The sequence below is a fragment of the Aegilops tauschii genome, chromosome 2, assembly GCF_002575655.3.
Source record: "Aegilops tauschii subsp. strangulata cultivar AL8/78 chromosome 2, Aet v6.0, whole genome shotgun sequence".
NCBI classification, from domain to species: Eukaryota; Viridiplantae; Streptophyta; class Magnoliopsida; order Poales; family Poaceae; genus Aegilops; species Aegilops tauschii.
This window is the reverse complement of record NC_053036.3, coordinates 498,799,742-498,811,322: the sequence shown is the minus strand read 5'-3', so window position 1 is coordinate 498,811,322 and position 11,581 is coordinate 498,799,742. Positions and strand designations below refer to the sequence as shown.

Below are 11,581 nucleotides of genomic sequence, written 5' to 3'. Positions count from 1 at the left end.
ATTTATTTATTTAACCGACTACTACAACCGCATATTTAATTGTTCAAGCACCAAACAAACTTCGATTCGGACGAAATTTTAAACGTAGCCTCGCTAGACTATATTGAGGCCACACAAATCATCCCAAGTCAATCGGAGGAACTGTGTCATTTATTTAGAAAATATCTTCACTTTTTTTTTGTTTTTGAGGAAAGCCATCATGCCGATAAACAGATGGTTGCATTACAGGAGATATCTAGGCTTGTGCAAACGTTGCGAAATAATTTAGGTAGCTTCCAAACATCACAAGAGGTCGATGGTTCGGGGGTCAGTCTCGAGTCAAGGCACGAAGAGAGAAGGGGTTTACTTATTTACCATTTAACAAAATTACAAAATAAATATTCAATTTAATTATTTGATTAGTGCAATCAATTTTAAGTTGGGGAACACCCCTGGTACAAATACCATAGCTGAAATGGAGGCAGACGTTTGGCTCTCGGGTGTTCGTGCATCTGATTTTTTAAAAGTTAGTAATTGCAAAGAAGTCAAAAGATGCTCAAACTTTTTAGCAACAGATATGATTAGTGTTATACTCGTGTAAATTCGCTACGGAATGTTTGTGGGCGAAAAAAAAATTAACACTACATACAAGTTACCATTCACACTTTTTGTCCTCAATTTTTTTTTCAAAAGTCTACTGGAGATTTTCATTGGCGAAACTTTTCATACGAGAAAAACAGAAAGTCAAATTTGTTGCCAATTTTTTAGTTTTTCTTTCTTTTTCTGCAATTATTAATTTAGTTTTTCATAGCATGTGCATATGCACCTGACAGCCAAGGGGTATTTTCCATAGCTGGCAAAGCATTAAAAGTGTAAAACCCTAGACGAAGGCAAGTCATATACTCCCTCCGTCCCATATTTGTCGCTGAAATATAGGACGGAGGGGGTACTAGATTGCCAAACAAGTATAACTGCCAAACATTGCAGAGTAAGATTAGCAGATTGCGAATTCCAAGCGGAATTAATTAGTAGATTTTCAACATAACAAGATCAATCCTTGGTTCGTCATGCTACAGATTGTGAACATAACAAGATCGACTAGAGGTAAACTGATCGCGAATGTACAGGATACCTACGCAGCAAGTTATACATATACATATAGCCCTATTGCCCTAATGTCGTCAGAAGATTGAGGTTCAGGAACCTGGCTGCCTCTGCTGCTGATACAACCGCCTATAATTTAAATGCCGAGGTCATTGTTGTTTCGCCTAAAGCCAATGATGTGCAAAAATACATTGTATATACGTCAGAGCAGCTAAGCTACAACGATGAGAAGCCACTAGAAAATACTACGTGCATGCATGCTGATGTGTTGCACACGATGTGCATAGGCAAAGAAGAGAAACTTGTTCGGTTTGAGATATTAGCTTCTTCTGGTTTGGACGTGCATGCATCAACAGGAAACCAAACAAAAGAATATTTTAATCCTTATGGTAAACCATGTTTAGGAGGAGGCGTCAAGGAGGCTGGTCTTCTGCGTTTCCTTGCCACGACTGTTTATTACGAGAGGCAACTTGATATGCGGAGTCTGTTTTGGTTTAAAGAGCAGAAGGTGCAGATTAAGTTTCTATTTTTGTTAAGGCCACGTAAGGAATATCAGGCAAGTACAAGGACGTGGGATATTTGGAGTCTACTATGCTTGAAGGAAATTGGATGGGGCCCACAAGCACCAAAACTGAAGCCAGCGATGCGTGCACAACAGAAAATACTACTAGTTGTTTTTGTTTTCCTAAATACTAGATCAAGTCGGTTTAGCTTAATCCTAGGTGTTATCTTCTTTTTAATTACGTACCATGTGCTTGCTTTCCAAGCTAGTTAGGATGTGTGACTATTATATAAAGTCAATCGAGTCTTTTGTAAAGGTCAGGTTATTTTTATATGAAATAGAGATGTGTTTTTGAGGTAACTTTAGAAAACCTCTTTGTTGCGGTTTCTGCAAGGAAATTGTTTTGCGCGTGAGGTGCCGTCGTACAGATTGTTTCTCTCATGCTGAGCCGCAAGGTTCAAACCCTCTACTTCGTGTACATCGCGTGCGCGGGCGAGAGGTTACTACTGGTGATGGTGGTGGTGTGTTGTGAAAGATCAGACCGCAACAACAACAACAGATCAGATCTCGCCACGAGGTTCGGTCCATATCAGCTGCTCAAGGTACTCCTGGATGGAAGAGAGGACGGTACGATTTGGGACGAGATCACGATTTGCTAGCGGCAAGTTCGTCATCGGAGACCTGTTGTTCCCGCCATCAAACCAGCGCCTTATGGCTTCTGCTTCGTAAGTGAATCCATCAGATGCCACTTGAGGATCCTTCATAATATCCTGAAATGTACAGGTTTACCACCCGGTGGTCATTAGGCAGGGAAGCTTTTAGACATGCATTATAACCACTCCAAGAAACGAAGGGCAAAATATGTTATTAACTGGCCCCTGGCAGCCTTCAAAATTTTGTTGTCTAACCTGTTTCCACATGAATAAGAAAATTCCTATCCTAGTATAAAAACATGTCCCCAGACCCCAATCTATTGGAAATGATAGAAATGCTGACAAAAGTTATTACCATGCGAATTGGACAAATCAAGTGCCCAGGCGCGGAACTTCCTGTAACTGCCGATTGGACGTATGGCCATAAGGCTGCAGGAGGCTTCCTGGTAAGGGGCTCAACAACTGACCATACCTTTGTTAAGAGATCAGGTCGCTTTTCCATACAGCTAAGACCAATGACGGCTAACTGCTTGGCTTTGTACATAAGGCCAGTTCCCTGCTGATTTATCAATCAGCGTGTGCAAGCTATTATTCACCAATGCTTCTGAAACTTTCTTTGCAATAATCAAGGGAGGCAGTCCAGTCAGGAGACACAGGATGATAACACCCAGAGAGTAGACATCAGAAAGGGGTGTGAGCTCTCCCGTCGTGAGGAGCTCCGGCTCCAGGTATGGCAGTCTGGCTGTCAGAGCTGGTTGGTGGTCGCCGGGCTGAAGAAACAGGGTTAACATACCAAAGTTGCAGATCTTGCTTCTGAAGTTGGCGTCGACCAATATGTTACAAGGCCGTAGATCGCCATGGACCAAAGCATGAGGCTCACGTGAATGCAGGAAAAGCAGCGCAGAACAAATCTCACCGATGATCTGTGTGCGGATCTGCCATGAAAGAGGTGGAGAGCCATGAGCACAAACAATGTGATCTTGGAGGTTTCCTTTTGGCAACCACTCATACACAAGAGCTGAAACTTCAGAACATTTTCCAATGCAGTTGACAATGTTTGGATGTCTGCCTTGACGAAGAATAGAAACCTGCGATGACCTTCTGTTAGTAACAGAATCAGCTAAGTGACACATTAATACAGGCATAGGCTACCTCTTGTTGAAATAAAGTATCAGATCTGGATAGCTTGATAGCTACTGTAGTATCGTGTATAATGCCTTTATATACACATCCATATTCGGTGTCTCCAACCTTGCACAGGTCACTGAAGTTCTGCGTTGCTTGCAGCAAATTTGTGATGGGAAACTCAAGGAAAATCTGAGGATTCTGATCCTGCAGCTCATTCAGCTGCCGCACTGCATTGTCTCGCTCACATTTAAACCGCTGGCATTCTGCATTGCATTAGTGTATCTTATATGTTGCTGCTACAAATTTATACTGTACTTTTAAACAATGAAGAATGAAAAGTTCTTGGCTAGTAGAAATACCTATATTTGCCTTCTCTGTTTGAAGGTCAGACTGACGTTTTAACCTAGCAACCTCCTCTTCCAGAGCAAGTATCTTCATTTGCTCCCCCTACATGTAATTCGTGTCATTACGTAAACGGCACCTTGCTAGTGGCACAAACTACAAAATACAAGGAACTGCAAGGAATACATAAACGTTGGCACATATAGAGGCAAATCAGATGCCAGCATCATGACATTAATAGCAGCAACAAAATGCATCTGTTTGTTCCTCGAAACCCATACTCAACTGTTTACAAAAATAAAACTTAGGAAAAGCTGAAAATAAGAAAAGAATCAACGATCAGCTTCGTATGAATCTTAATAGGGGAATGAGGGGCAGATATAGTAGGGGTAGATGTTCACACGAGTATATTTGCTTCTCAAACTACCGATGCGACGGACTCGGATACGACGATAAGGAAACAGGGACACGGAATACAGCAATTCGGCGATACGGCGAGTATATACAAATAATTATAAAATGCTATGTAATAAGGATAAACAAAAAAATTGAGATGTGAGATGACATCAAAATATTGCCCCATTAATAAAGACAGCAACAACAGCAGGTAGCAGCAACCCTTTTTATCAACATTGTCAGCAGCAACTCAGGAGGCATATAAAAAAATTCAGCAACAGCACGTCAGCAGCAGCCACGTAAAAAAATGTCAACAGTCATGACTCGCGACTAATCCAAGAGCCAAACTAGAAAATATACTACATGATGATGGTATTGCCGAAATAAGCATCCAAGAGAGAAACCTAAAAAAGAAGACGGAAAATATAATCATGCCACCAATAGCAGTGAGCTAGAATTTAAGTCTTCAGAGATGGAAAAGTAAAGCACCGGAACAACTGCCTTCAAATCATGAATACGATTGAAGAATATTTGAACAGAAGGGTATGCATGGTGGCTCAAAGACTTCGAGCTTTTCTGGTAGCAAATGATATCCCCTTGCCCAATCTGCAAGAAGAACAGGACCAAGAAAGTGTTTAAAAGGGAATGGAAACGTGAAGACGCTTGCACGAAATACAGACCCTTTTTTTTTTAAAGGTCACCAGGGGAAAGGTTCCCCCACCTGAATTTTTCATTTAAAAAACGCCCTCAATTGGCAGATATTTACAGCAGAGACAGAGAGGGACCTGGCTTTCTGAAAATGTAATATTGGCATCTATGGCATCACACATGGCAGAAGGTTCAAATTTGATTTCCTGCATATTAAAATGAGAAAACATAAAATGTGGTGGTGAAAAACTGGATTTAAGATTAGTAGTGGCAAGGTTGCAGTAAAGCAAAACCTGACCTCATATAATTCCATTTCCTCATCTGCACAAAAACCAGCTAGACTTCTTAGTTTCGGAAGAATATCTGAAGGCCTTGATGAAGCTTTTACAAAAACCATTCCAATATATCTGTGAGCCTCATTCAGAGAACAGAGTATAAATTAAAAATCTCAACTGATAAACAAAAAGAACGAGAGTTTTAACTTCTAAGTAAAAGGTACTGACCGTATCTGTGTTTGTTCTGGGTCATAAAGCTTTAAAAACACTAACCCATCATTGTTGCTCAGATTTTTTGGGGAAGAATCATTGAGCACCTACAAGGAGCCAATAGGGAGAGAATTTAAATAAATAAACCGTTGGATTGGACAAGAAGGGTCCTTTTTACAGACACCCACAAAGGAAAATATAGATATGTTCAAGTTCAGGTTTCAGGATCAACCTCCAAAAACAGCTTCACACCATCAGGATTCAGGAACAAGAAGGTCCTTGACAATAGTCTACCGAGGCTAGTCATCTGCAAGAGTAATTATTTGTAATTATCCTTTCATATAAGGCATCATTGGTTGCCTAGGTTGCATGAGATAGACGAGCTAGCACAGACTACAAGTCTACAACTACAAGGTACGGCGCTGATTGGTTGCGGTGCACTAGCTCAAACCCTGAGGGGATCCCTTATTCTTGCTGCAGGGGAACTAAAGAAGGCTAATTTGAGTTTCTCCATCATGCAGCATTGGAATTGTGCTAAACTCATGATTAGTTTAGTAATTATCATGTGTTAACTATGACACATTTGTAAGCATGAATTAAGATATAGTAAGATTATTAACCGTAACATAAACATTGGCTGTGACTTCTTAATTCTAACTAGCTGGATCTTATCCCTTAAATGGGTGGTTAGGCTAGGATGCCCTATAACAGCTTGGTTATGGGTCAGAGGACCTAGGCAATGGCGCTCGCCCTCATCTAAGCACCGGCGGGTGCTCCTAAACAATAATATAGGAACATTCTAGAGAATGTAGTATATTTCTTTCTTTGCACAATAGGATATGGATGATAAGATGCTAACAAATAGATACACCCATAGATAAGATAAGAAAAAAGACCAACCAGGGACTTGCTCCTGGTGTCACCTTTTTGTAATAAGAAAATAAGCCAGGCATCCTTAAACACATAGTTCAAAAAAGCGCTAGGCGTTAATTGTGCGTTTTGCCACCGCCTTGCGCTTTACTGACCAAAGCGCATGCTTATGCGCAGTTATGCACAAATTAAGCGTAGTTATGCGCAATGCGTTCTGCTAACGCCTAGAGCCTAGGCGCGCTTAAGCGCTCGCTTAGGCGCGCCTTTTTTAACTATGCTTAAACGAAGTGTGCAGAGTGCACGCTCGCATAGCCACAGCGACGCCCAATTCCCAATAGATAAGATGATAACAACCAAACTAACTAGACATAAACAGGCTACTCCCAAAGTTCTGCCAAGAAGAATTGTATCAAGAACCAGTAAGAACATAAGTTATCTAAAACGACAATCATAACGTAGCATGGACAATGCCTTCTTACAGATAGATTGTTTTCTTCGGTAGAGAATGGCTTAACAGGACGCCATGTCCCGTTTTGCCTTTTACAAAACAACCAGAGGCGCTGACATTGAACTGGGATGCTGAATTCTACTGCAATTTCCATCTGTGAACAACGTAACCAATTAATACTGAAGTCATTATGAACCATCAGAAACAATAGGATGGAAACAAACATATTTGTCTGGTTGCACAAGATATATCTATAAACAAACAACAGAAAAATAGAAACTCATCATTCAATCTTACAACTGATGGAAAATAGAAAATCCTGCTGATCATCTGGAATTCTTCAGCTAAAACATTTGGGGTAGAAGTTTCTTAGCAAATTTAATGATACTAGTAATTGTGTATGTGCAATGCACGTTAGTAGTAGGAAATATATTAATTGCATTGCACATTCATATTTGGCAATATCATAATTACATGTTGATATTTGGTAGGATATAATTAATTGGTTGGCATTGGCGCTGATATTAGGTATGCTATTAATTAGGGGAGGATGCTAACCTTGTCGCTAAACACATGGACAGGTGAGATGTGATGGATCTCCGCAACTCGCTCTTTTCATATTAAGTATAGAAGTATGGAAGTATAGATATAGATAGAATGGACCATACATACTAAAAACTATCAAATGCAGCTTGAGCTCCATTGCCCCTGTTTAAAAATAATGGCATGTCAAAAAATCATAATATCGGTATCCCTGGACATAGCCCCCTTTCTCTGTTATTCTAAGAGAAGATGCTGAGGGGGGTGATCATGTGGCACATTTTATTTTGTGGAATTGAGCTAGGTGAGACGAAGACAAGTTTAGGAAGCCCCATCCTAGAGATTCAAGTTGAGGGAGCCCAGTGAGGAAGTTGTGATAGTTTAGGGGATTCTAATGCAGTTTTCTCTTTGCAATAAGGTGCACCAGTGCAGAGTGATGAATGTCAATCTCTATATAGCTCTGCCAAATGATATGCAACAAGTCTACGACCACTCAAACCTGTTATACTCCATACTCCGTTGAAAAAGGGGTGGAGTGGACAATTTGTTCAGCTACTCATGATTTCCACAATAGACTTACATTAAAAAAAAGTTCACATGAAAATGGCCTGGCATTACTTAACAAACAGAATACAACATAGCCCCCAACCAGAAGCAGAGATGCTGAAATGCTTGCAGGAGAGGACTAAATGAGAGATTGCCAGTCTAATCAGCACAAAAAGTTGCTAGTGGCTAAGGCAAGGCCTAACTTCTCCTAAACTAAAAGCCTCGTTATCTCAGTTCCTTGAAGTCTTACGGATAGATCTGTTAAAAAGTACAAAATCCTATAGACCAAATTTAAGCTTTCTAGTGAAACGGTGGTCCTTCTATAGTTGACTAAGGCAGGTGGTACCTTCAATCGGGACATAGTCATGTTATCCGCGATCTGGAAAGCCTTCACCCTGTCAAAGTCGACGAGATCAAAATAGAAGCCATCGTTTCCAATTTGTGAGGACATATCTTCTTCCCTTGCCACCTGGGGAAATGCGGGCAAAGAAACCTCAATAATTAGATCGGAAGCTGGTCATCATAGGCCTCTGCGTCGCTGCCTCGGATCAAATATTCATCGGTGTAAAAGTTGCGGCAGGAATTGACCAAAAAACTTCAGAAGAGGGGATTGCGGACCTTTATGCTGATATTCCGAGGTTGCATCGCCGCAGCGGAGCGACGAGAAGGAGATGCCGGACTTCGCTCGCCGCTGACAGCTCCCCCTCGAAGTTGTGCGAGGCAGCAGCGCCGGCGAATGCAATCGCCGTGGAGGTTTGCGGCTTCCTTTTGTGTGGAGCCCGCATTTTTTTTCCGCCCCCACGCCCTTAATTGCGCACCAGCCCTCCTTTATTACCCACACCGGCCATCTTCCAAGGCTTGAAGCGTGGGACCCGCGCAGGTCAGAGCAGCATTCAACTCGGCGCCCGTGTATCGATGAATTGCAATTTTTAGACTACTACTCCGAAATAGAAATAGGGTTTCCCTGCTTTATATTAGAGCATCTCTAGCAGACCCCGCAAAATAACCGTCAAAATATGAGTTGGCGCGGAAAATCCTGCTCGAACAGACCCCGCAAACGCGTTCGACCCGTAAAAGTTTTTGCGGGGCGCGGCAAAAGTTCGCCCTCAACCTTTAGATTCATGGGGTGGGAGGTCGACCCGAGCTCGCCCCTTATCCGCGGCGAGATTTGGCGCGAGGGAAATTTCCGCGCGGCCGTTCCCGCTCCACCCCCCTCCTCGACCGCCATTGCCCCGCCACCACGCGCTCGGTCCATCTTCCCCGCCGTTCTTCGCCGCCATGGAAGCCTCCCAGTCGTCCCCCGTCACTGTGGAGGTCGTGCATGCCGGCCATGTCGCCCCGCCATCGCCCAAGGCCCCAACGCGCCTGCCCGCAAGCGGCAGGGCAACGTTGTCGTGCAGGGCGGCAATCCGGCTGGTCCCGCCGGAAAGTCATGCACGCCGGGCGCTGCCGCCGCTGCTCAATCTGCCCGGCCGCCGACGGAGAAGGTGAGCAAGGTTTCGGGCGTGAAAGCGGAAGAAGGTCCCTGGGAAAAGGCCGACGCCTTCCTCCACTCCCTCCGCCTCCCCGACGATGTCGTTCAACGACGTTGCTTCCACCGCAAGCGAGGTGTTCGACGAATTGGCCGCAAGGTTTGCATCTTCGACCTCTTGTTCTTCCTTCGCTTTTCGGCATTGTGGTTATTCTTGACTTGATGTCGCTCAACGTAGCGGTGGTTCGAACAATGCCACTGCTGAGTTCGTGAACTTGTTGGACATCAACGCCGTCGACATCGATAGGGCCCCGTTTGCTGATTTCGATTACAATGAAACGGAGGGTGGCATGGATGATCACGGTGGTGAAGATGAAGTGGAGGAGGTAGATGAGGGGGCGTATGAGGAAGCGCAAGCAAGAAAAAGCGTGAGATCGAAGAACTACACGATCTTGGAAGATCAAATCTTGATCAAGGCTCGGAGTGCGGTGTCTCTTGATGCTTGCATGGGTACATCTCAAACCTCCAAGAGATATTGGCAAATAATCGAAGATCAATACTTCCGCATGATGGCCAAGTATCCAAATAGGACACCACGGACCTTTCGGGTCACTCCAAGGGCGTTGGGGCATGATCAAGCCGATTTGCAGCAGTTGGGCAGCTTGCTTGGAACAAGTACGCAATGCATCTCCAAGTGGAACCGTGGAATCCGACTATGTGAATTCGTTTTCACGTCCCAAGTTGTGCATATCATTTTGCATCATTTGACTTTGTTTAAATTGTGTAGGACAAAATTGCCCAACAAAGATACAAAGACATGGAAGCTTACGAAGGCAAAAAAAATAAGCTAGAGCATTGTTGGGATATGCTCAAAGGTTGCGAGAAGTGGAAGTTGATTGACAAGGAATCCCCACCGAAGAGAGGTTCACTTACCAACATGGATGAAGATGAAGATGATGATGGCCCAAGGAACTTGAACAAGCCCGATGGTGACAAGAAGACAAAGGAGAAGATCAAGAGGGAACACGAAGCATCGAGCTTGCGGGACAAGATAGATGACATGGTGCAATCAAATGAGTTGTGTTAGCGAAGACATTGGAGACAAAGAAAGAGTTGGCCGAGAAGAAGGCACGAGAGAAGCAAAGAGAAGTGGCAATTGCTCAAGGACGAGGGGTTGCGCAAGGCGGCCATTGAGGAAAGAAGAGCACGTGCCGCCGAGAACAAAGTCATGTCCAAGCTTCTTGCCTAAGAGAATAGGATCATGACGTTGAACCGCAATGACATGGACAACATCACCAAAGAGTGGCATGGTATGGCAAGGAGGGATATCTTGAAGAGGAGGATTCTTGCCTCGCCCGGTGCGTGTTACAATGTCGGCGATGTTTGCTCATCGGGATTTGGAACCAATATTGCTGATGCATTCAGTGAGCCCGCCAGTGATCTCGGCCCTGGAGCGGGAACAAGTGCCGGCGGTGGATTCGAGGGCGGCGATGACCTCGATGGAGGTGGTGCGGTGTGAAGAGCGACCAAGATTATCAAGGACGTGGTCGTCGCTTTTGCAAGTCCTTTTGCGTTTGTGCTACGAAACTATGCTTTTATTTGCGCGCGAACTATGTTTTAGCATTTGAATTTGAACTCATTTGTCGGAATCACTGTCAAATTCGCTTATTTGGGTTTTTCGGTTTGCGGGTCGACGCGGCGATGCCCGAGCAGACCCGCGTAGCCAACCCATAAAAAAGCATCTTCTGCGAATATCCTTTTATACGGGTCCATTTGCGGGGTCCGACTCTGCGGCCGCCCGCGCGGGCCCGCAATGCCGTTTTTTCGTGAACTGCAAACACGTTTTGCGGGCCGGCGATTGATACGTCTCCAGCGTATCTATAATTTTTTATTGTTCCATACTATTGTATTATTTGTTTTGGATGTTTTATATGCATTAATATGCTATTTTATATTATTTTTGGTATTAACCTATTAATCTAGAGCCCAGTGACAGTTTCTGTTTTTTCCTTGTTTTTGAGCTTCGCAGAAAAGGAATACTAAACGGACTCCAAATGGAATAAAACTTCACGATGATTTTTCTTGGACCAGAAGACACCCAGAGGACTTCGAGTCCAAGCCAGAAGAGCCACGAGGCGGCGGCAAGGGTGGAGGGCGCGCCCCTACCTTGTGGGCCCCTCGAGACTCCCCTGACCTAGTGTAACACCCACGATGCGGCTATATCTCCCACGTGTCGAGGCACGACTTAGAGGCATAACCGCATCGTGGTTTGTCGCAAGAAGGGTCATCTTCACACAATCCCATGTAATGAACAAGAATGGGATAAAGAGTTGGCTTACAATCGCCACTTCACACAATACATAAATAAATCATATATCAATCAGAGTACACACATAGACCGACTACGTTCAAAGCCAAAAGAAAAGAAGATAACCCAACTGCTAGATCCCTGATCGTCCCAACTGGGCT

At 43.8% G+C, this 11,581-nt stretch overlaps 1 pseudogene; it reads right to left on the bottom strand.

Moving 5' to 3' along the window:
- Window positions 1–1,933: 1,933 nt before the first annotated feature.
- On the bottom strand, window positions 1,934–8,478 carry LOC109755411 (U-box domain-containing protein 57-like; annotated as a pseudogene).
- Window positions 8,479–11,581: the final 3,103 nt, after the last annotated feature.